Source organism: Salminus brasiliensis, chromosome 8, assembly GCF_030463535.1.
Source record: "Salminus brasiliensis chromosome 8, fSalBra1.hap2, whole genome shotgun sequence".
Lineage (NCBI taxonomy): Eukaryota > Metazoa > Chordata > Actinopteri > Characiformes > Bryconidae > Salminus > Salminus brasiliensis.
This window is the reverse complement of record NC_132885.1, coordinates 42086142-42111720: the sequence shown is the minus strand read 5'-3', so window position 1 is coordinate 42111720 and position 25579 is coordinate 42086142. Positions and strand designations below refer to the sequence as shown.

The following is a 25579-nucleotide window of genomic DNA, read 5'->3' as shown; positions in this document are numbered from 1 at the left end:
GGTGTATGTTACAGTGAGCCCTGTTCTGTCCTCCTCTCTGTGATTACGCCTGGAGATGAGGGTTTCTTCCAGCCAAATGAGCTTTTAGCGGATGTTAATTATGAGCCTGGCACGCTGAAGGCTCTGAGGAGCGTCCCTGAAGACGATCAGAAGGTTCTGTCTGAGGCACTGACGTCCTCCTGAACCACGTCACCGGGGATTCTCTCCCCAAAATCCTGTTTACTGCAGAACTGCGGATGCTCTGTGGTGGGAATGAACTGCTCTGATGATCCACCACTGAGAAATCAATGCCCAGTACAGAACAGACTTAGGCTGGGATTTGTGTTGTGTGGAAGTGATGGCACACTGAACCTGAACTCCCGCTGTCAACAACACACGGTGCTAACCAGTCAGAATTCAGCCCCATCCACTCGGACAGGAACCATTATTAACAGTTTTCCCCACAAGTAGTCAGCCTTCAGATATTAATGCTTTAAAATGGATTTGCATACTCCTCCTACTCTAATTGCCAATGCTATATTTGCCGGGCCACCTAGCCAGCTGACCTGGAAGAGGCAGTTTCGCTTACTGACTGGCTGAGTGACTGACTGAAGAGACATTTTCTGGCTCTGATGGTCTGAGGGCTACACTTAGCCACAAAGCTATGCAGTATCTGTGCTGCTGAGAGGAGCTGTAATCTTAGGTAAGCTGAGGTTGGCTCTTCTTGCTTGAATTATTATTGTAAAGGGAAGTGGTGAGAAGACATGCTGTGGCATTAATGTGAGGGTCAAAGTCTGTAGGGATAGCAAATAGACTCAACATTGCTACCTCGGCATTAGTAGCCGCCGGCAAAGCGATCGTTAGGGGCATGGGGCGTGATTTAACTGATGTCCAAAAGGGTATGAAAATGCTAATTTAATGATAATGGATATGTTGAGCAGCTAACCTGTATAATCAACACCTACCCTCACTCTAATACACTCCACGCCACAACACTAGTGTCTCGCTAGTGTCATCTGAGCCAAGGGTGGTTATTCCCACTGTTAGATAGGTAGTCATAATGTTCTGATATGACTGTGTGTGTGTGTGTGTGTGTGTGTGTATATATATATATATATATATATATATATATATATATATATATATATATATATATATATACATATGTAATGCTCCCGACACTAGGAGAGTGAGAGCCGACACATGCTTCATGCGAAATCAGCCACCGCATCTTCAAACTGTTGCTGATGCAACATCACCGGGCAACCGACCAACATGCCAAAACGCCAGGTACCCAGCTCTGATGCAACGGCTAGCAGACACCCGTGCTGACCTGCATCACACTGGAGTGATGTGGGAAGAGAGCCAGGGCCATCGACCCATCCGAAGAGAGCAAGGCCAGTTGTGCCCTCCCAGACTCCGGCTGCTGATGGCAGGCCCCACTTCCAACCAGGCTGTTTTTTTGCTCTGCTCTGAAAATGCAATATCAAACTGTTTAAATGCAGGAAGAGTGGAGAAACTTGGACCCTTTAAGGAAAAAGATAATGATCCTTTCCCTGAGAACATGCTGGAATTTTTCCTGCCATCGCTTTCAGTCCATTATTAATATAACCGGGACTATTTCTACTGCTCCTTTTATAGCACGGGATTAATCTGATCTGGGGGTGTTCATGTGCTTCTTTTTATTGCAGATAAAAGCCGCTGGACTCCGAACTGGTGCGGGAGACTGGTGCAGTATGTCCATCTGAACAGAGCTCAGCTCTCCGAACGCACTTCGCCTCGGACTTGTTCTGTTCTGCTTGTTCTGTCCTTCAAGGCGGGTGCTGGTAATTAGATCAGATTTCAGCCTAATTGGAGAAGGTAGACGCTCAGATGCCAAATTCATAAAACACAATAGAGATTACACTCCACAGCAGGCAGCTTTAATAAAGAGTAATGAGAAAAGCTAATTAGACGAGATGGAGAAGTGTTGCAGTCAGAGCTGTAAAAAGGCATTGACTAATCACAGGACAACGATACAGTGTCAGAAAGCACATAAACAAGCAAGTCTCTTCCAGATTACTGTTCGAGAGAACACCTCCACACGGCCTGAGGAGAGAGTGTGATGCGTTAGACGTGCGGTTAGACATACACCATGATAATTGGTAAAGTGTAGGCCTCAAATGAACTATTTAAAAAGTTTGTGGACACCTCCACTAATTAATGCATTCAGCTACTTTAAGCTGCACCCATTTGCTGACACGGATGTGCAAATGAATGCACACACAGACACATTGTCTAGTCCTTGTGGATTAGTACTGCCAATAGAATAGGACTAAACATGAACCTATTGGCACCATGCTGCCTAATAATGCCAGGCGTGGGCTAGTAGAGGGGTATAATAAAGCCCCCCAGCTGTGGAGCAGTGGAAGAACGGTGTTCTCTGGAGTGATGGTGCTGGAGCTCCATCCAGTACTTTTGGATGGGATGAGTTGGGGAGTTGGGGCGAAAAGATGGTGTGGTGATCATCATCCTGACCTCACGAATGCCCTTGTTGCTGGATGCAATCACATCCTCACAGCAATGCTCCTCCTCCACAATCTAGTAGAAAGTCTTCTTCTCTGGACAGTAGAGACAGGTACTCCAACAAAAGCAGGAGAAACTCTTTTAATACCCTTTAATTTCAGAAGAAACAGTGAGCAATAAGCAGGTGTCCCAATACTTTTGTCAATATAGTGTATTATGTTATAATAGGGCATGATGTATACTGTGGACCATAAGCATTGACAAATTTGGGGTGACCAGTAGTGTACATTAGCCTTGGGGTTCCAGTGTAGAACTAAAGCATGACTCAGCTGATTAATTACACTAATCCTGGACTTTCACAGTTGCTCTGTGTTTGACACACTTTCACCAGAGTCCAGAGTGTGTATGTGTGTGTGTGAGTATGAGTGTGTGTGTGTGTGTGTGTGTGTGTGTGTGCGTTGTTCCAGGCTTTCAGTAATGGTTGTAGTCGGACAGAAAGCAACCTTTTGAGGCCTGTGTAATTACTGCGAGAGCTGAAGGTTGCGGCTGACATTTAATAGAGGCCGCAAATACAGGCCTAATTGTTGCGCCTGAAAAAGAAAGCGAGGGCTACTTTCGTATCACTCCCATTGATCCAGGCGTGCTCCTATTGATCACTCTCGTCAAAGCGGCCTTGAATCCGTGTGGGGGGAAGATTACTCTCCTATTTTTCTGTTTTTTTCCTTTGTCTTTATTACTTCAGCTTTACCGATAATAATCCTACACCTGTGTAATGGTGTAAAGTGATACTTGAAATCAGCCATAACATTAAAACCAGTATGCAGTGGTCAGTACCTACCAAGAAAGGGATGAACAACTGGTAGACCAGGCACCCAACGCTTAATGATGCTCATCTTAATGAGACTCCATCTCACGACCTCACAGAAGGACCGGGCCTCGAAATCCTCCTCCTGCTCCTCAGTCCAACCATGTGCCGAACAAACTTTGCACCCACCTCCACCCCATCCCCTCCTTCTCTTCATGCACTGACCACAGGAAAGCCAACCTGAACCCCCCCTTGATGGGACAGAGCCTTTGGGTCATGTGATCCTGTTAGAAGTAAACACGAGTGACAACAGCCTGTTGCATGTTTGTCTGGGTCTTTGTATGTGTGTGTGTGTGTGTGTGTGTGTGTGTGTGTGTGCGTGTGTGTGTGTGTGTGTGTGTGTGTGTGTGTGTTGATTCAGTTGCTGAACTGTCTCTTGGAATTGTTCCAGTTAGACCATGATCCTACCGGAAAATGTGTTTCTTGCCCTGTGGGTTGGAGTTGTGTGACCAAGGCCCCTCTAATCATAACACAAACTTACTGGCCACTTTATTAGAAACACCTACCTTGTGCTTCTTCACTGGCCACTTTATTAGAAACACCCACCTTGTGCTTCCACTCACAGGCCACTTTATTAGAAACACCTACCTTGTGCTTCCACTCACTGGCCACTTTATTAGAAACACCTACCTCGTGCTTCCACTCACTGGCCACTTTATTAGAAACCCCTACCATGTGCTTCCACTCACTGGCCACTTTATTAGAAACCCCTACCATGTGCTTCCACTCACTGGCCACTTTATTAGAAACCCCTACCTTGTGCTTCCACTCACTGGCCACTTTATTAGAAACCCCTACCTTGTGCTTCCACTCACTGGCCACTTTATTAGAAACCCCTACCTTGTGCTTCCACTCACTGGCCACTTTATTAGAAACCCCTACCTTGTGCTTCCACTCACTGGCCACTTTATTAGAAACCCCTACCTTGTGCTTCCACTCACTGAAGGAGTCCTGTCCTGACCACACTACAGCATATTCCTGCAGACGAGGCTGATCTGGATCAGGATGATGGTATGCAGTTTTTTTTTTTTTTTGCTTGTTTACGGCATTTCGGCGTCCCCCCGTTTACAACATCCATCCTACCAAAGCATGAATTATTTATACCAACTTGATTAACGGCAAACCTTCGGCCAAAGCCCTTGCGGGGGAAGTGTGTGATGAGGACTCATTACCTTCGGAGGTTAGGCGCCGCTGACCCCGCCTGATCAGAACGGGCCGCTGTCCTGCACGGCTGAGATCTCACCATAACGAGTGTTTTACATAAAATCAGCTGAAAAAAAATACAACATTTTTCTGACATCATTGTTTTTTAGCCTCTTAGTCAAACGTCTCAACACCGAGGAATTTGGTAAACAGCTGAAGTTCAGTTAGAGGGATCATATCCTACTTTTATTTTTAACGCTTAATTTGTCTGAATATGGATTCTATTGTATTTCTATTCTAATTCTATTGGATTACAATGCCTTTTATGATATTATACAGATGTTGTTATTGGATGCATAGCTGACAGTTTACAGTGCAGTTTACAGTTTAGTGCAAGTTCACAGTCCAGCTAAGAGTTTACAGTGCAGTTTACAGTTTAACTGAGCATTTACAGTTCAGTTTACTGAGTAGCTGAGTTTACAGTGCAGTTTACAGTTTAGTGCAAGTTCACAGTCCAGCTAAGAGTTTACAATTACAGTTTACAGTACAGTTTACAGTGTATCTAAAACGTTTACAGTGCAGTTTACAGTTTAGTTGACAGTTTACAGAGTAGCTGCATTTACGGTGCAGTTTATAGTTTAGCTGTGCGTTTACAGAGCAGTTTACTGAGTAGCTGAGTTTACAGTGCAGTTTACAGTATAGTTGACAGTTTACTGAGTACCTGCATTTACAGAGCAGTTTACAGTTTAGTGCAAGTTCACAGTCCAGCTAAGAGTTTACAATTACAGTTTACAGTACAGTTTACAGTGTATCTAAAAAGTTCACAGTGCAGTTTACAGTTTAGTTTACAGTTTGCAGTGTATCTGAAAGTTTACAGTGCAGTTAACAGTTTAGCTGTCAGTTTACAGAGTAGCTGCATTTACGGTGCAGTTTACAGTTTAGCTGTGTGTTTACAGAGCAGTTTACAGTTTAGTGCAAGTTCACAGTCCAGCTAAGAGTTTACAATTACAGTTTACAGTACAGTTTACATTGTATCCGAAAGTTTACAGTGCAGTTTGTAATTTAGTTGTCAGTTTGCTGCGTAGCTGAGTTTATTGTGCAGTTTACAGTTTAGCTGTGCGTTTACAGAGTAGCTGAGTTTACAGTGCAGTTTACAGTTTAGTACAAGTTCACAGTCCAGCTAGGAGTTTACAATTACAGTTTACAGTACAGTTTACAGTGTATCTGAAGGTATACAGTGCAGTTTACAATTTAGTTTTCAGTTTACAGAGTAGCTGCATTTACAAAGAAGTTTACAGTTTAGTGCAAGTTCACAGTGCAGCTAAAGGTTTACAATAGGAATTACACATTGCTCGACAGTGTTGCAGAATGTTTACAGTACAGTTTACAGTGTATCTAAGAGTTTAAATTGCAGTTTACACATTACTGGACAGTTTACAGTGTATCTGAGAGTTTACAGGTAATTGTCAGTTCGCCGTTAGTCCCGGACACAGGAGCTTCATTTCGCACCGTAACCTTTAAGTAAGATAAACAGTGTTGGCTTATGAACATGATCAGCGAACACATTAAAAGACAACGCTCAGCGATTACGTCTGGAAATGCTAGACACACCCTTACAGGAAAGTATTGAGGACAATGCCAATTAATAACCAGACGGCCGCCAGACGAGCAGGAGGCCGAGGCGGCCCATGTGTCAAAAATATTGGTCCCCATCCATACATACATCCATCCTCATTACCATGTAGATGTACTGTTAAACCCCCTGTAGCTGGGAGCTGACAGATCCGGAAAGACGAATGGGAAAGGGTGAGTGCGGAGCGCTGATGGAAATGCGAGGTTCTCCGTCGCGGAACAGAGTGGAACCTGTGTCATTCGGGGCTTTGTTTGATGGATATGTTTATGCCACCCCAGAGTGACTGCTGGGTCAGCCTTGGCAGCAGCTTGCCCCTGCACGGGCCCCCTGCGAGTGAGTGTGTGTGTGTATAGGAGGGGAGGGTGGGAAATCATTATTCCTCAAACAACTTTATCAGCAGCAGCCAGAGTCAGGCCTGAAAACGGGCAGCACTTTTAGTGTACTAGATACAGCCCACAATAGAACAGTGGATTCAGGGCGGAATAAATACGGCAAGGCGTGACGGCCTCTATTCACACGCCGCCGTCTGAAGCCTTTTGACGGTTTTCACACCAAATCTGTAGCCTCTTTTGTGAGATTTAAGGGCAGCTGGGCCGGTGGCTCGGAAAACTGCTCCAGGACTCGGTTGCGTAACGAGCTTCGCTTCGTGACTCACCCGTTCCGCAGCGTGTTCTCCGCTAACACACTCCAACTTAGTGCATTAGTGAAGGGAAATAATGGCCAGAGTCGTTTCAGAGCAACGCCGAGCATTCTTCTCCTCCACTGACGTAAAAATGAGGAGTGGACGGCGGGAGAAGGGCCGTGTTACCCTTGGTTACTGTGGTGTCCTTCTCTCTTCTTGATGTTGGTACTGGCAGCACTGTAAGGACAGATCTACGGCTTCTTCTGTAGAGCATCTTCAGGCTTTTACAAACCCAGAGCTAATCCAAACCTAAATCTGGTCCCCACGGTTTAACTCTGGTCCCCACGGTTTAACTCTGGTCCCACAGTTTAACTCTGGTCCCCACGGTTTAACTCTGGTCCCCTACTGTTTAACTCTGGTCCCCACGGTTTAACTCTGGTCCCCACAGTTTAACTCTGGTCCCCACGGTTTAACTCTGGTCCCACAGTTTAACTCTGGTCCCACAGTTTAACTCTGGTCCCCACGGTTTAACTCTGGTCCCCTACTGTTTAACTCTGGTCCCCACAGTTTAACTCTGGTCCCACAGTTTAACTCTGGTCCCCACGGTTTAACTCTGGTCCCCACGGTTTAACTCTGGTCCCCTACTGTTTAACTCTGGTCCCCTACTGTTTAACTCTGGTCCCACAGTTTAACTCTGGTCCCCACGGTTTAACTCTGGTCCCCTACTTTTTAACTCTGGTCTCCACGGTTTAACTCTGGTCCCCACAGTTTAACTCTGGTCCCACAGTTTAACTCTGGTCCCCACGGTTTAACTCTGGTCCCACAGTTTAACTCTGGTCCCCACGGTTTAACTCTGGTCCCCTACTTTTTAACTCTGGTCCCCACGGTTTAACTCTGGTCCCCACGGTTTAACTCTGGTCCCACAGTTTAACTCTGGTCCCCACGGTTTAACTCTGGTCCCCTACTTTTTAACTCTGGTCCCCACGGTTTAACTCTGGTCCCACAGTTTAACTCTGGTCCCCACGGTTTAACTCTGGTCCCCACGGTTTAACTGTGGTCCCCACAGTTTAACTCTGGTCCCACAGTTTAACTCTGGTCCCCACGGTTTAACTCTGGTCCCCACGGTTTAACTCTGGTCCCCACAGTTTAACTCTGGTCCCACAGTTTAACTCTGGTCCCCACGGTTTAACTCTGGTCCCACAGTTTAACTCTGATCCCCACAGTTTAACTCTGGTCCCCCCGTTGAACTCTGGTCCCCTACTGTTTCACTCTGGTCCCCACGGTTTAACTCTGGTCCCCACTATTTCACTCTGGTCCTCCCATTTAACTCTGGTCCCCACTGTTTCACTCAGGTCCTCCCATTTAACTCTGGTCCCCACGGTTTCACTCTGGTCCTCCCATTTAACTCTGGTCCCCACTGTTTCACTCTGGTCCTCCCATTTAACTCTGGTCCCCCCGTTGAACTCTGGTCCCCACGTTTTAACTCTGGTCCCCACTGTATAACTCTGGTCCCCACGGTTTAACTCTAGTCCCCACAGTTTAACTCTGGTTCCCACTATTTCACTCTGGTCCTCCCATTTAACTCTGGTCCCCACTGTTTCACTCTGGTCCTCCCATTTAACTCTGGTCCCCACTGTATAACTCTGGTCCCCACTATTTAACTCTAGTCCCCCTGTTTCACTCTGGTCCCCACGGTTTAACTCTGATCCCCACAGTTGAACTCTGGTCCCCACTATTTCACTTTGGTCCTCCCATTTAACTCTGGTCCCCACTGTTTCACTCTGGTCCTCCCATTTAACTCTGGTCCCCACAGTTTAACTCTGGTCCCCCCGTTGAACTCTGGTCCCCACTGTTTCACTCTGGTCCTCCCATTTAACTCTGGTCCCCACGGTTTAACTCTGGTCCCCCTGTTGAACTCTGGTCCCCACTGTTTCACTCTGGTCCTCCCATTTAACTCTGGTCCCCCCGTTGAACTCTGGTCCCCACGTTTTAACTCTGGTCCCCACTGTATAACTCTGGTCCCCACGGTTTAACTCTAGTCCCCACAGTTTAACTCTGGTTCCCACTATTTCACTCTGGTCCTCCCATTTAACTCTGGTCCCCACTGTTTCACTCTGGTCCTCCCATTTAACTCTGGTCCCCACTGTATAACTCTGGTCCCCACTATTTAACTCTAGTCCCCCTGTTTCACTCTGGTCCCCACGGTTTAACTCTGATCCCCACAGTTGAACTCTGGTCCCCACTATTTCACTTTGGTCCTCCCATTTAACTCTGGTCCCCACTGTTTCACTCTGGTCCTCCCATTTAACTCTGGTCCCCACAGTTTAACTCTGGTCCCCCCGTTGAACTCTGGTCCCCACTGTTTCACTCTGGTCCTCCCATTTAACTCTGGTCCCCACAGTTTAACTCTGGTCCCCCCGTTGAACTCTGGTCCCCACTGTTTCACTCTGGTCCTCCCATTTAACTCTGGTCCCCACAGTTTAACTCTGGTCCCCCCGTTGAACTCTGGTCCCCACTGTTTCACTCTGGTCCTCCCATTTAACTCTGGTCCCCCCATTGAACTCTGGTCCCCACTGTTTAACTCTGGTCCCCACTGTTTAACTCTGGTCCCCACTATTTAACTCTAGTCCCCCTGTTTCACTCTGGTCCCCACGGTTTAACTCTGGTCCCCACGGTTTAACTCTGGTCCCCACTATTTAACTCTAGTCCCCCTGTTTCACTCTGGTCCCCACGTTTTAACTCTGGTCCCCACGTTTTAACTCTGGTCCCCACGGTTTAACTCTGGTCCCCCTGTTTCACTCTGGTCCCCACAGTTTAACTCTGGTCCCCCTGTTTCACTCTGGTCCCCACAGTTTAACTCTGGTCCCCCTGTTTCACTCTGGTCCCCACAGTTTAACTCTGGTCCCCCTGTTTCACTCTGGTCCCTGTTTGAATGTTTAACTAAAGCCAGACTAATTGAAACGTTGAACTTTAAACACTTTAGTTGGAGCACACCATATTACTGCTAGATTCTCCAGACTGAGCTGCTGAGTGGACCCACCGGGTCGCTAATGCTTATTGCTAATCTGAAATATCCCTGCAAAAAGTGAAGCCCTGTCTTGTTTGCTTCAGAGAAGTTCCACCTTCATTACAGCAGACTCACAGTCCGTGTAATTACCCTGCACTCTGAGGTTTCCTCAGCACGTTCGGAGCGGTACGCAGCTGTGGAGGACGTTCAGGAGGCACGGCAGACGCATGTGGACAGTAGGTAGCTAAGTCTCAGTCAGGGGAGAATGACTGTGTGTACAGCTGCCTATACAGGCTGCAATTTGCGGAAAGTGCAGTATGCTGTGTTCCGGGGGGCTAAAGGACTCCGTAATTACACTCAACCCCTCCACTGGGGTGTAATTTAAACAGACAGATAAATACAAGAGATTCTCCATCCAGTCTGCAAACTGTTGAACTCAGGGTAGACGCTCTTATTTCACGAGTATGAATATTTTCTGAATTTAAATGAGTGTATATGAAGTCATTTTTGTAAGTTTGGATCATGCCATAAGCAAATGATAATGTGGGAGGAGACTGTACGAGGAGACGGAGCTCAGAGACCTTTGGGTTGGAGTTTAGATGGTTTCTCCTTGAGCTAGGAGGCCAGACCCCCCTCTGATATGAGATAAAGTGATGTGACGGGGTGGTGAAAGCTTTATTAAACTTTTGCATGACATGTAAATATATATATATATATATATATATATAGTTTATATAGTTGTGCTGCTCACATTCTCTGGGAGACCTGTGAATAAACCAACCGGCAGCAAGCTAACAAAAGCAGCAGCAGCATGGAGCTCCGGTTCCCCTTGAGAACCTCCACTGGAACTGTGTGAACCCACAAGCTGTATGAACTAATGCCTAACATTGAGCAGGTCCCCCTCGTGCATGAACTCCACAAGACCTCTGAAGGTATCCTGTGGGATTAGCTGCAGATCCTTTGAGTGCTGTAAGTTGTGAGGTGGGTGGGATCTCCATGAGCATCCATGACCCTTTTGCTGGTTCACCGATTGTCCTTTCTTGGAGCACTTTTGGTAGGTACTGACCACTGCATCTCAGGAACACCCCACAAGACCTGATTCCTGATGTTCTGGAGATGTTCTGACTCAGTCATTGTCTAGAACATCACAGTTTGGTTCTTATGAAAGTGTCTCAGATTCTTACACTTGTCCATTTTTCCTTCTTCATCACCTTCATCCCCTTTAAGAACTGATTGTTATGAATGTTATTCACTTCACTTGGCAGTGGTTTGATTTGTGCAGTCGCTACGTCACTGGGAGAACATGCAGCTGTGGTGGCTCTCACTGGATGTCGCTCATGAAGAATGGGATTTGTGGTCACACTGTTCCAAAGCTCTTTCAGTCAATAGCTGCCCAAAATGTGGCCCCCGGTGACCCAAAGACAGGCCATTAATGCAGCTATTTTTAGTTGCGGCTTGTTTTGCAGGCTTTCATTCTTCTTTTCAGTCAGTCAAATGCTGCTCAGTGGGGCTCAGGTCAGGTGCTTGACTCAACTGGTCAAGAACATTCCACTTTTGTCCTCGGAGAAACTCTACGCTTGCTTTTTGCAGCGTGGTCGGGATCTTGCTGGAGCTCTGGAACGCTGGTTGGATCTGAGCTGTGAAGACTCCATCTCCCTTCACTCCAGAAAGTGTCCCGCTGCTGCCGTCAGCGGTCACATCACCAATAAAGAAGAGTTAGACACAATACAAGCCCAAGGTGCTATTTCCAGAGTTTCCTCACATAATCGGCTGAGGAGCTAAAAATAACTCAGCAGGCGGTCAGCGAGAGGAAAGGAGATGAACCCAGCAGGGACACCGTTAACGTGTTAGCATGACGGCAGAACCTCATTATGACAAGGCTTCCTGTCGAGGATGGATCTACATATTAGGCAGCGAGTGAACGGTCAGGTCTTAAAGGTGATGAAGCAGGAAAAATGTACAAGCGTACGAATCCGAGACACTTTGGTCAAGAACATCTCCAGAACATCAGGCATCACGTCTTGTGGGGTGTTCCCGAGATGCAGTGGTCAGTACCTACCAAAAGTGGAGGACCGGTGAACCGGCGACGTTGAGGATCATGGAGGTCCCACTTACAACTTCTGCTGCTAACTTTGGTCTGAGTACCAGATACCACAGATACCACAGATACCACCGTCTTCAGTAGATCCACCCCTTGAGCCTCAGTAGATGCGTAGTGTTATTCACTTCACCGGTCAGGGGTACTAATGTTATGGCTGATGGGTGTGTGTATATACTGGTATTTGAAGTATTTTTTCTCTGGGTGTTTGAATCTGGAGATCTGACTTCTGAAGAAGGAGAAGGAGGCTTCTAAGAAGAATCAAGAGCCGTGCTGCCAAGGCCAGCGGCGCCGCGAGATCAGCGAGCACACACAGTCTGGCAGTTCGGCTTAGCAACAGGCTGCGTTCAAAGCCTTCCACACACAACCCACAGCGGAAATCACGAAAACCGTGTGTGTGTGTGTGTGTGTGTGTGTGTGTGTGGTCCTGATATATGAAGTGTGTGCACATGGTATTTATTTCATGCTACATATTTATGTCTTATAATAGCTAAAGCTGCTCTAGGTGTCTATCAAAGACGTTCTACAGGTTACCAGATACCAGATAAACATGGCTGAGCTTGCAGGTACGGCTAACTAGTGAGCCAAAGCTAACTTCAATGAAAGCTAAGAAGCAAGTGAAAACTAAACACTACCGAGCAACTAAACACTACCTAGTTAAATAGTTAAACAGTGAAAAAAGCTAACTAGTGAGTAAAAGTTAACCAGCGAGTAAAAGCTAGCTAGCAAAGGGACGCTAACGGTGTGAAAGCTAAATAGCTAGTTAACTGAAAGCTCTAGCAAATGAACATTAAGTGATTAAAACTGACTACAGAAACTTAAAGTTAAGAGAGTGAAAGCTAAGAAGCAAGTAAAAGCTAATTAGCAGGTAAATACTACATAAAGTGAAATTAAAAGCTAACTAGTGAGTAAAAGTTAACTAGCAAAGAAAAGTTAACGGGATGAAAGCTAAATAGCTAGTTAACTGTTTCGAAAATGAACATTACATTTTTGAAACTGACTACAGAAAAGGGAAGTTAACTAGAAAGTGAAAGCTAAAAACACGTAAAAGCTAACTAGCTATCATACTATCATAGCAAGTAAACACTACCTAGTTAAATAAGGAGTAAAACTTACTAGCAAATGAACATTAAGTGATTGAAACTGACTACAGAAAATAAACGCTAACCAGTGAGGGTAAGTTAACTAGCAGAGTTAAGTTAGCTGTTGAGTGAAAGCTAAGTAGTGAGTAAAATTGACTAACATATTAATGAAAGTTAACTAGTGATTAAAAGCTAAATAGCGAGTTAACTAGCATGTAAAGAAAATAAAATCTACTGTACGAGTTTACTTAAGACGTTCTACAGGTTTTTATGTGGCGGAGCAATAAAGCCGAGCATAAACAGATACCAGATAAACATGACTGAGCTAGTGAGCCAAAGCTAACTTGAGTAAAAGCTAAGAAGCAAGTGAAAACTAAACACTACCTAGTTAAATAGTTAAATAGTGAAAAAAGCTAACTAGTGAGTAAAAGTTAACCAGCGAGTAAAAGCTAGCTAGCAAAGGGAGGTTAATGGGGTGAAAGCTAAATAGCTAGTTAACTGAAAGCTAACTAGTGAGTGAAACTGACTAGCAAATGAACATTAAGTGATTAAAACTGACTACAGAAACTTAAAGTTAACTAGAGGGTGAAAGCTAAGAAGCAAGTACAAGCTAACTAGTATGTAAACACTACAAGTTAAATAGTTAAATAGTGAGTAAAACTTACTAGCAAGTGAAAGCAAAAGCTAACTAGCGAGTAAAACGGTGTGAAAGCTAAATAGCTAGTTAACTAAAAGCTAACTTGTGAGTGAAACTGACTAGCAAATGAACATTAAGTGATTGAAACTGACTACAGAAACTTAAAGCTAGCCAGTGAGGGTAAGTTAACTAGCAGAGTTAAGTTAGCTGTTGAGTAAAAGCTAAATAGTGAGTGAAACTGACTAACATATGAATGAAAGTAAAAGCTAAATAGCGAGTTAACTAGTATGTGAAGAAAATCAAATCTACTGTACGAGTTTATTAAAGACGTTCTACAGGTTTTTATGTGGCGGAGCAATAAAGCCGAGCATAAACAGATACCAGCTGAACATCTGAACAGCGACTCATTAATCATATCAATCAGTTTTATTTATCTGAATAAACCGAGGCCGGCGCTCCGCAGGAATAATGCCTGCACGTGTTCGCTGGTATCTCCTCTCAGCACCGCTCTCGGTCTCCGCGGCTGTCTGTCACCGCACAAAGCGCTTTCGCTTGAACGGCTGTCATTGTTTTACTGTACAGCTTTTAGAATTTCACTGAACCAATGAACCTTTTAATGCAAAACAGCTTCCAGCTCCTCATTTACAGCCGAGTTCTCGCCTCCATCGTCAACCTTTGTTTGGAAGCGTAAAGAACGTGACTTAATAAAGCTGACGATACAGTTTTAAACCAGTTCAGATTTTATTCAGGTCGTTTGGAAACATTATCATTAGGAGATGAAGCTCGCTAGCAAGATCAGCTGAGCCACGTATTCAGTCACTGTAGCTTTCACAACGAAAGCTAGGTAACCAGCAGTAACTAACAAACGAGCAAACGCTCACTAACACGTGGAAGCTAACTCGCGAATGTGTGGTTGGTGTGGCGCAGCAGATAAAACCACTAGCTGCCAGTGAGCTATTACACCCCCCATGTGGGAGACCAGGGTTCGATTCCCGGTCTGGGTGACTGTATGCTGCGCAACACCAATAAGAGTCCCTGGGCAAGACTCCTAACACTACATTGGCCCACCTCTGTAACACGAGTAACCTTGTAAGTCGCTCTGGATAAGAGCGTCAGCTAAATGCCATAAATGTAAATGTAATGTAGCGAATAAACACTAACTAGCACTTAAAAGTGTTAGGTTGAGCTAACTAACAAGTGAAAATTAACGAGTCAAAACTACTTAGCAGGTAAACACTAACTAGCAAATAAAAGTTAAACTAGTAAGTGAAAGCTAACTGGTGACAGAACGCTAACTAGAAAGTGTTGTTTGAGTGAATGTTTGAAAGCTAACTAGCCAAGTAAAGTTCATTAGTGAGTTAAAGCTAATTAGCAAATGAAAGTTAAATATCTAGTTAACTAGTAAGTGAAAGCTAAGTGGTGATAGAAAGCTGACTAGCTAAATATGCAAATGAACATTATGTGATTGAAACCGACTACAGAAAAAAAAGCTAACTAGTGAGTAAAACTTAACTAGTAAATGAAAGCTACGTGGCGATCCCTATTCTTTTGGCAGTACTTCTCTACAGGGACTAGATACATCTAGTCATCTGTGTGAGTAATAGGCGCAGCTTAAAGTAGCTGAATGCATTCATTCAAAAGGGGTGTCCACAAACATTTGGACATGTCGTGTACAGAGAGTTACTCCATAAAACTCTGTACGGTAGGTATGCTAATGAGCACATCTCGGCTCATCTCATGTCCCTTCCCTCAGCAGTGTGCGAAGTGGCCAGAGAACTGGACGAGGCCTCGTCTGGACGCCATGTGCTCTCCACAGATTCCGTGCTGACCCCGGACGCTCAGACGAGGACCTTGTTGTTTCGGACTGAGTTCCAGCACCCTGGACAGAAGCTGGCTTTTCTGGACTGGTGCCTGGACCCGCTACATCCGACTCATCTCTTGTAAGCAGTGCCAGGCTCGCTGGCGTCCGACTACAGAACATCGCCGTTTCTCACTGGACTGCCAGTCCAAACCAGTGGTTTCCTTTTTCAGACCAAACGCTGGCTGTGGTTTGTAGTGAATGAAATTCGCACCTGCCGAGCACAACAGAATCAGAAGGTGACTCAATGTTTCTAATTTGCATATCATTATAACCGCAGACAATTACAAAAGTACAAAAACCAAGCGGGACTAGGGTGGGGAGGTGGCGGGGGTGTATATCAGCGCAAAACACATTGGAGCTCTGCTGAAAGAGCTTAATCAGCTCTGATGGTGTTGCTTTATAGCAGGGACATGTACTGTGTGGGAAAAGCTGCAGAGCAAGCAGAAACCCGCCCTGTTAGCTCCACGTCCACCTGATCAGTCACTGGCCACCTGTACCGTAACTGTACAGGTAGCATAGCTCCCCGGCTCCGATACCCATCCCTGAGAGCGCGAGGCCAATTGAAATCAGAAATCAGGCAGTTTGTGCAGAGTTGCCTGTTTATTCGATGCTTTCATGGTAAAAGGACTCAGTGCTATTTGAGGCTGCAGTGTGTTTAACTCCAGGCTAAGGGTTTTCCCCAGGAGCAGATTAGCATTCACATTAGCATTTTAAAAACTTGTATAACAATACTTCAGCCTCAGGCTAAGCGCTCGTCTGCGTGCTCTGAAGCTCAGGGCAATACTGTTCCCACGTGAATTGTTGCCACACTTGTTTAAGTTTAGTCATAAGAAACACACAAACAAACAAACATGCACAGTAACGTTGTTTACCAGTTTGGCTTTAGCTCTGAAAAGCATTTGAGCAATATTAATAATGTTTATATGCCTGCAGTCTACTGGGAGTAATAAAAATGTAAACTTCGTAACGGTAACAGTGTGTGAAACTATCTCCACCATGTTTGGAGGCTGTACTTTACCCTGGCTGGCTCTTACTGTGAGCTGTTGATGAAACTACCTCCACCAAGTTTGGAGGCTGTACTTTATCCTGGCTAGCTCTTACTGTGAGCTGTTAATGAAACTACCTCCACCATGCTTGGAGGCTATACTTTAGCCTGGCTGGCTCTTACTGTGAGCTGTTGATGAAACTACCTCCACCATGTTTGGAGGCTATACTTTAGCCTGGCTGGCTCTCTCTGTGAGTTGCTGATGAAATTACCTCCACCATGTTTGGAGGCTGTGCTTTAAGCCTGGCTAACTCTCACTGTGAGTTGCTGATGAAACTACCTCACTACCTCCACCATGTTTGCAGTCTGTGCTTTAAGCCTGGCTAGCTCTCACTGTGAGCTGAATTTGATCTGCTTCTAAACGGTGCTCTATTACGCCACCAAGAGGGAGACTCAACCAATATAGGAGTCAAATCTGACTTCTTCACTCAGTAATAACATCTGATTCAGATGTAAGGCCTTGCAGAATGGAGTACCACAGTCTTTCTTCACCACAAACACACACATTACAGGTCTGCAGACGGAACCAGAGGTGGGCAGCAAAGCAGTGGGAGCCTGGCTGTCGGAGCATGTCGAAAACAGGTGGCCGTACTGACATACACTCCACTGCTGACAAGCCTACGCACATGCCAGGGCCTCCTGCTGTCCAGAACTGTATTTCTGTTGGGAGGCGAAATCCACAGGCCTTTTGATGCCATTCTGAAGCTGAGAGGACGTGGGCCCAACTGCTAAGGCTCACACATCTCTGAGGTCTCTGAGGTCTGAGCAGGGAGTCCTCTGTCTACTCATATCGATGACACTCCTGGTGATGTGAAGATCCCTCTGACTAGAAATTGCAGCGTCTTCAGGGACAGAGGGTATTCTAAGCTCTAAAGGCATTCCCACACTCGTCTCAAATGGTTAAGGCTCATTTGGAGGAGAAGGTCATTATCTCAGGATGGTTCTTAACCCCCCACCCCTCCCCACAAACAATTTTCATGTTGGCATCCCCGCAGGAAATTTGAAAGCCTAGGCTTCTCGCCTGCTATGTCACTGATACGTCATAGTATCCTTATAAATTATAGTATCCTTCTGAACCCTCAGTTTATACAATGCAAGGGGGGAAGGAATTGGAAAAAAATAACAGCAGCACGAAAATGTTGGAAAACGAAACTGAGCAGAGTTTGTTAAAATGTTCATTTTTATAATTGGAATGCAATGAAAAAACACACAACTTTACAGACTCAATTACAAGAGGTGGGAGCTTTCAGACGATGTCACCAAACAACCTGGTGGACTCGTTCCTTTGGTAGACCATCAACACTCAGTCACTAAGCTTCTGGAGATCCACCACACTGCAGAAGAACTGAATGAAGAAGGCCTTATCTGAAACACTAATGAAGAGCTCCTGGAACATCTAAACATTAGCTGGTAGTTGTGTTACCTTGGGCGCTCCAGCTCTTCAACCTTACGCATTTTAAACCTCAAGGTTGCCAGCGTCCATCTGCCAGCTTGTGCTCCTGGCATTGATGTTGGGTGGCATATGAAAAGCCCTGACACCAAAATTGTGGACATTATATTCAGAGTGATGGAATGATTGGGGCTTTATCCATCACAGCGACGGACATGCTGGGTGGCACTGCTCAAAAACATCAGAATGGAAATTACAGTGTGGGAGTCTGTGCAGACGTGTTCAATTACAAAGAAATTATATTCGCTCTTTCTTACATGTAGATGAGAGCTAGGCAATTAAGCTGTTTGTAGACCTGGTGTGATACAGGCAATGCAGTAATACTTACAGTAATATTACAGATACATGCCATTTGTCACATAATTACAGAAAACACAAGATATAATTTTAAGATCAAGATGATCAGCCTGGAGTGGTTCTCAAGGGGGTCCATATTTTGCTCCATCCATGTGTGTTATCTGCTCTTTTAATTGAGTTAGACTGGGATACAGTACCGTACTTTCACTATAGTACAGTTTCAGCTCTTTAATTGAGTTAGATTGGGATACAGTACCATACTTTCACAATAGTACAGTTTCAGCTCTTTAATTGAGTTAGATTGGGATACAGTACCATACTTTCACAATAGTACAGTTTCAGCTCTTTAATTGAGTTAGATTGGGATACAGTACCGTACTTTCACTATAGTACAGTTTCAGCTCTTTAATTGAGTTAGATTGGGATACAGTACCATACTTTCACAATAGTACAGTTTCAGCTCTTTAATTGAGTTAGATTGGGGTACAGTACCATACTTTCACTATAGTACAGTTTCAGCTCTTTAATTGAGTTAGATTGGGATACAGTACCATACTTTCACTATAGTACAGTTTCAGCTCTTTAATTGAGTTAGATTGGGATACAGTACCATGCTTTCACTATAGTACAGTTTCAGCTCTTTAATTGAGTTAGATTGGGATACAGTACCATACTTTCACTATAGTACAGTTTCAGCTCTTTAATTGAGTTAGATTGGGATACAGTACCATACTTTCACTATAGTACAGTTTCAGCTCTTTAATTGAGTTAGATTGGGGTACAGTACCATACTTTCACTATAGTACAGTTTCAGCTCTTTAATTGAGTTAGATTGGGGTACAGTACCATACTTTCACTATAGTACAGTTTCAGCTCTTTAATTGAGTTAGATTGGGGTACAGTACCATACTGTCACTATAGTACAGTTTCAGCTCTTTAATTGAGTTAGATTGGGATACAGTACCGTACTTTCACTATAGTACAGTTTCAGCTCTTTTAATTGATTAAGGAGGACCAACACTTTCAACCGAGACACAACCGAACCGAGACACATTAGATGAGCTCATGAACAATCAGTAATCCGCAGTGAGAGTGAAATCATTACGCTATCTGTTTACAGAGCAGCACCAGTGGTTCTTATTTTAGCTGTCTGGAGGTCTGCCTGTGTGAACCTTTGCAGATTAGATGGCCGCAGGTCGGTCAATGTTAATGGCGTTTAGTGAATTTATTAGGCAAACCATCGCGGCTAATATAGACGTCACACTGCACTTTCAGACCAGTGGGGAGTAACTGGACACGCCTCTCACTTTCGCTTTTGTTCACATTACTTTTTGTCATTCTGTATGTGTGTGTGTGTGTGTGTGTGTGTGTGTGTGTGTGTTCCTGCACTACTATCTCTATGAGGACTAAATGTCATCACACTGACAGGACAACATGAACAGGGAACCCAGTTGGGGAACATTTTTGGTTCTCCATGTACACACTGTGTTGGTTCTTGAGGTTAAGGTTAGGGTTAATATTAGGGTGAGGTTTAGGTTTGAGTTCATCTCAGGGTTAGGTTTAGGTGTAGGTTACTGGGGTTACATTTAGGGTTAGGTTTAAGTGATTGAGATTAAGGTTAGGTTTAGGTGTAGGTTACTGGGGTTAGGTTTAGGGTTAGGTTTAGGGGTAAATTACTGAGATTAAGTTTAGGGTTAGGCTTAGATGACAAATTAAGTTTAGGATTAGGTTTAGGGGTAAGTTACTTAGATTAAGTTTAGGGTTAGGTGTAGATGACTTAGATTAAGTTTAGGGTTAGGTTTAGATGACTTAGATTAAGTTTAGGGTTAGGTTTAGGTTACTGAGATTAAGTTTAGGTTTAGGTTTAGGTTACTGAGGTTAAGTTAAGAGTTAAGTAGGTGTAGGGTCCTGAGGTCAGGATTAATTTTAGGGTCAGGGTTAGGTTTAGGTTTGAGTTAAGGATAGGCTCAGGTGTAGGGTTGGGCTTAGCTTTGGGAGTAGTTTACTAAGGTAAAGGTTTATGGTTAGGTTAAGGGTTAAGATTAGGATTAGTAAAGTTAGGGTTAAGTTTAGGTGTTGCATTGCTGACACAAAAATCAACAGTGGTCCTCACTAACACAGTAAAACAAACGTGTGTGTGAGTGTGAGTGTGTGTGTGAGTGATGCAGTAACACACTGAAATGAACAGGACATGACTGAAGCGCTCTTGAGCAAGGCACCTAACCCCCAGCTGCCCCCCGGGCACAGCAGCTAGGCCTGCCCACCACTCCGGGCACATGTCCTCGTTGCCCCTGTAATGTGTGTGTGTTTACCAGTGTGTGTTCACTGCACAGATGGGTTAACGATGAGGTTTATTTACACATTCCGATGTCTGCAACATGAGCGCTGATCGGGTGGTTATTCTTCCGATTGGGAGCCGTAGGTGGTGTTTTTCTGAGTTCAGCGTTATTTCCCAATTCCCCCAATCCCCCTCTAAACAGCCCCACTTTATCCATGAAAGCCCCCTGATAAGCCAAAGAGAATAATGATGCAAATATAATCAGCTCAAATACCAAATCAGCTCTGCCTGTGTGTGTGTGTGTGTGTGTGTGTGTGTTTAGAAAAACAGCACAAAGGCAAGATTTGCATTATAGAGAGAGTTCAGACTGTACCAGAAAACTCTGCTCTCTCTCTCGGGGCGAGTCGGTTTCTTTAGAACCACGCCAGACCGCTGATGGTCAGGGGCGGAAAATACCAGAGTATTATTAATGCTAAATACTTGTACTTTTACTCAATTACAATTCCATCTGAAGTTCTGGACAGTTTATAAAGTAGAAACGTTGGTAAAACAAGGTGGGTGTTTCTAATAAAATGGCCAGTGAGTTGGAAGTGCAAGGTAGGTGTTTCCAATAAAGTGGCTAGTGAATGGGAGCATATGTTGGGGTTTCTAATAAAGTGGCCAGTGAATGGGAGCATATGTTGGGGTTTCTAATAAAGTGGCCAGTGAATGGGAGCATATGTTGGAGTTTCTAATAAAGTGGCCAGTGAGTTGGTAACGCAAGGTGGGTGTTTCCAATAAAGTGGCCAGTGAGTTGAAAGCGCAAGGTATGTGTTTCCAATAAAGTGGCCATTGAGTTGGAAGCGCAAGGTATGTGTTTCCAATAAAGTGGCCATTGAGTTGGAAGCGCAAGGTATGTGTTTCCAATAAAGTGGCCAGTGAGTTGGAAGCGCAAGGTAGGTTTTTCCAATAAAGTGGCCAGTGAGTTGGAAGCGCAAGGTAGGTGTTTCCAGTAAAGTGACCAGAGTTTTTTTTCCAGTTTTTAAAGCAGTAACATGAGAGAACTGGTATTTTTTGCTCCTGAGCTCCCCCTGCAGTTGCAGAGTGTAATACACTTTTACTACACTCCTGTAAATACAAATCACTTTGGGTTTTGAGTGCCCCTTATGGGCAGCTAGCTGTACACGTGCATTTCTGGACAGTGTGAGAGCTGCAGAAGCTTGATCTGAAGGTGGAGCAGCATGTGGGCTGAGGTGGTAGAGTAATACTACAGGATTTTACACTAATATGACTCTATGGGTTCTGCAGCGTTACACAGCAGTTCTGGAGAGAGGTTCTCCTCCTGCAGCTCCACCACCAAAGCTCCATAGTGCAGTAGCAGCAGCAGCGCTCCGGCCCGGAGTGGGAATGACGGAGACGCCCTTCTCCCTGTTCAGTTCAGTCAGTAGAGCATCAGCATGATCCTGAATGTTGCTTAAAATCTTTAATTTTTCTCATAAAGTAGTTCTTTCTAAACTTCTTCCACGCCTGACTGATGCTGAAGAAGTTCCTGTTAAGCTGCAGCTCACACTCTGCTCGTATTCCTGTCATCCTCGACTTTTACACTCTTTCTATTTCCACTCCGCCTCTGCCTCCCTGCCGTCACTCTCCTACTGGATGTGTTATCTCTGCTCTTTTCAGTCGGATCGCTGGATGGAATACGATGAAGGTGTTGATTACTCCATAGATCTTCTCCATCCTGAGTGTATCCTAACCTGCACTAATCTTAGCACGCACGTCATCTGTAAAACAGCCAGAACCATCGCTCAGGCCGCCCGCTATATTTGGAGGCAGAAGAATAGTGCCTGGAGCGCTAACATTTTATTATTTATTGAGGCTCATCCATAAAGCCGCCATAAATCAGGCATATCAGCGTTCCAGACAGAGTGAAGATCTGAAGTTCTGGGCTGCCAACTGGGCTGCAAGTAGAAACGTGGGTAAAACAAGGTGGGAGTTTCTAATAAAGTGGCCAGTGAGTTGGAAGCACAAGGTAGGTGTTTCCAATAAAGTGGCCTTCTGCGTCATTCACAGTCAGTGCAGTCAATGATTGCTGCAGTGGGTCATCATTGGGCCATTAGCCCAGTGCTACCCCACTTCATCAGGAATAAGACCCCTATCAGGAACGCTGTTCTCCTGAGTCTGTTTTCACATATATAAACCCCACCCATCCAGTCTACAGCAGCTTAGCCCCACCCATTCAGCCTTCAGCATCTTAGCCCCACCCATCCAGTCTACAGCAGCTTAGCCCCACCCATTCAGCCTTCAGCATCTTAGCCCCACCCATCCAGTCTACAGCAGCTTAGCCCCACCCATCCAGTCTACAGCAGCTTAGCCCCACCCATTCAGCCTTCAGCATCTTAGCCCCACCCATCCAGTCTACAGCAGCTTAGCTCCTCCCATTCAGCCTTCAGCATCTTAGCCCCACCCATCCAGTCTACAGCAGCTTATTCCCACCCATCCAGTCTACAGCAGCTTATCCCCACCCATCCAGCCTATAGCTGCTTAGCCCCACCCATCCAGTCTACAGCAGCTTATCCCCACCCATCAAGCCTACAGCAGCTTAGCCCCACCCATCCAGTCTACAGCAGCTTATCCCCACCCATCCAGCCTACAGCTGCTTAGCCCCACCCATCCAGTCTACAGCAGCTTAGCCCCACCCATCCAGTCTACAGCAGTTTAGCCCCTCCTATTCAGCCTTCAGCATCTTAGCTCCATCTATTCCTCCTCTAGCAGTTTAGCCCCACCCATCCAGCCTTCGAACGAGGGTGAGGTTTCTAATAAAGTGGCCAGCAGAACAGTGGGACTAGCTTTGTAGAGCGTGTTCATTCAGTCCTCCTTCCCGGCTCTCTGCATTGCTTCTGTGATCCCTGCTGGCTCGCCACGTGCCTTCATCCCCCTCCGTCTCCTTCCCTCTCCATCCTCCCAGTAGGACAGTTACTGGCCTTCACAGTCTCCCACTTATCTTCTCAGGTGCCACGTGTTGCCGTGGTTATAAGCTGGGATTGATTGAAAAGGAACAATTTGATTATTGGGTACCCATCTCACTGTCCCCCGACTAAACCTGCTGTTTGCACCTAGCCCTCACCATGGCAACGTGGCGCGCTGGCTGGGCGGTGAACGCCGTGTCTGACGGTGGTGATGTTGGCTGAGCTCTGATCAGAGAAGCTTCTCTCAGGAAATGAACCCCTTCGTGAAATATTGACTTTCCAGCTTAGAGCAGAGGTATCGCCTGCGGATGCCAGGAGGGAGCAGCTTTAGCCAAGCAGAGAGCTACACTGGGGCAGTTTAGCCACTGACATGCTAGTTTAGCCACAAAATGTACCCCTTCCCCGACTTTAACTCATTTAACTCATTAAAACATCTGCTCAATTAGCCAAGACACTCCGGTGTCAGGATTGTGCCTCTTTAGTTTGCTAACAAGTAATTAATGGAAGCTTACATTCTCTGATTAGCATGGTGCTAACTGCATGTTGCATGCTAAGTTGGATGAGTTGCACATATCAGAGCTTTCGATCAACACCATTGCCCATACTGGGTGTGGCATTCGGTTGTTTGCTCTTGAAAACTAAAGATAGGGGGCACCATACGCTTTTTTGACAAAAGTATTGGGACACCTGCTTATTTACTGTTTCTTCTGAAATCAAAAGAGCTGATCCTGCTTCTGTTGGAGTAACTGTATACAAGCGATACCGATTGATGACGATGCATTATGCGGTATTTTGCACATCCAAACACCATGGAAACACATCCGAGTAGGAAATCCCACTTGTGGGGGTGTTCCAACTCGGATGATCTGACTTCTCAGTTCCAATGTCCCCCAATATTTCAGGAAGAAAGGTGGGTGGAGTCTGTGAGTGGTGGGAATTAGCCTGTTAGCTTAATCCACAGGCAATTTCTTTGATCATTATTATAGTCGACCAGTCTCATCCCATTCATTCTTACCACTATGAGATCTGTGTGTGTGTGTGTGTGTGTGTGTGTGTGTGTGTGAGACCCATTGGACTGATAGGAGTGACTCTGAAATATGCTTGCGCTAGCATGTACAGTATCTGTTTGTGTGTATGTGTGTGTGTGTTTGTGTGTGTGTGTAAATATGATATACACACCATCTGACAGGCACGACACAAACTCATTAAGACATGGCTCCAGGAAATAAACACACAGTCACACACTGTATCATACCCATGCTCACACACACATTCACACACACCCGTTAGTTTTAATAACTGATGAGGATTTGGGCTCATTTAATAATAATAAAATACTCATTATGTATTAAATATCTATATGTAATTATATATAATATATATGAGACATAATATAATATATAAATTAATTATGTCCCCTTTGTCCCACCACAACAGCTCTGGCCCGTTGAGGCATGGGCTTCACAAGACCTCTGAAGCTGTCCAGCTGGGGTATCCGGCACCAGGACTAGCATCAGCAGCAGATCCTCCATGGAACCTCTATGAGCATCAGTGAGCCTTGGGCACCCCCATGACCCTGTCGTCGGTTCACTGTTTGCAGGACACCTCCTGAGGTCTTGTGGAGTCTGAGCCTCGACGGGTCAGAGCTGCTGTGGTGGCGCGAGGGGGACTGACTCAATAGTAGGCAGTGGTACTAATGTTTTGGCTGATCAGTGTATAGCTCATGAATTATTCATATCTGATCTGTCAAACATTCAGAGACATTAACCCACACTCTCCTCTCTGACGTACTGATCTAATTAGTACTAATCAAATCACACCCCCCCACACACACACAGACACACACACACACACACACACACACACCTCTCTCTACTCTCGCTCCTTTCACTCTATCTCGCCCAAACACTCGCGGCGGCGCAGGAGCTGATGGCAGTGTGTTTGCAGGGTTTGGGGGGAAATGTGATTTACTATCGCTTTAAATTTCTTTTAGAGAGAGAGAGAGAGAGAGAGAGCAGTGCTGGGGTGTGTGAGAGGTGAGCGTGGTGAGTACTCTACTGCACGTGTGTGTGTGTGTGTGTGTGTGTGTGTGTGGTTCATCAGAAAGGCTTAATCTGCAGATCCGACAGTGA

The 25579-nt window shown here is 45.2% G+C and overlaps 1 protein-coding gene across 1 annotated transcript in view; it reads right to left on the bottom strand.

Moving 5' to 3' along the window:
* The window catches only part of rpl31 (ribosomal protein L31), a 177071-nt gene that overhangs the window by 109341 nt on the left and 42151 nt on the right, over nucleotides 1-25579 (bottom strand). The window lies entirely within an intron of this gene.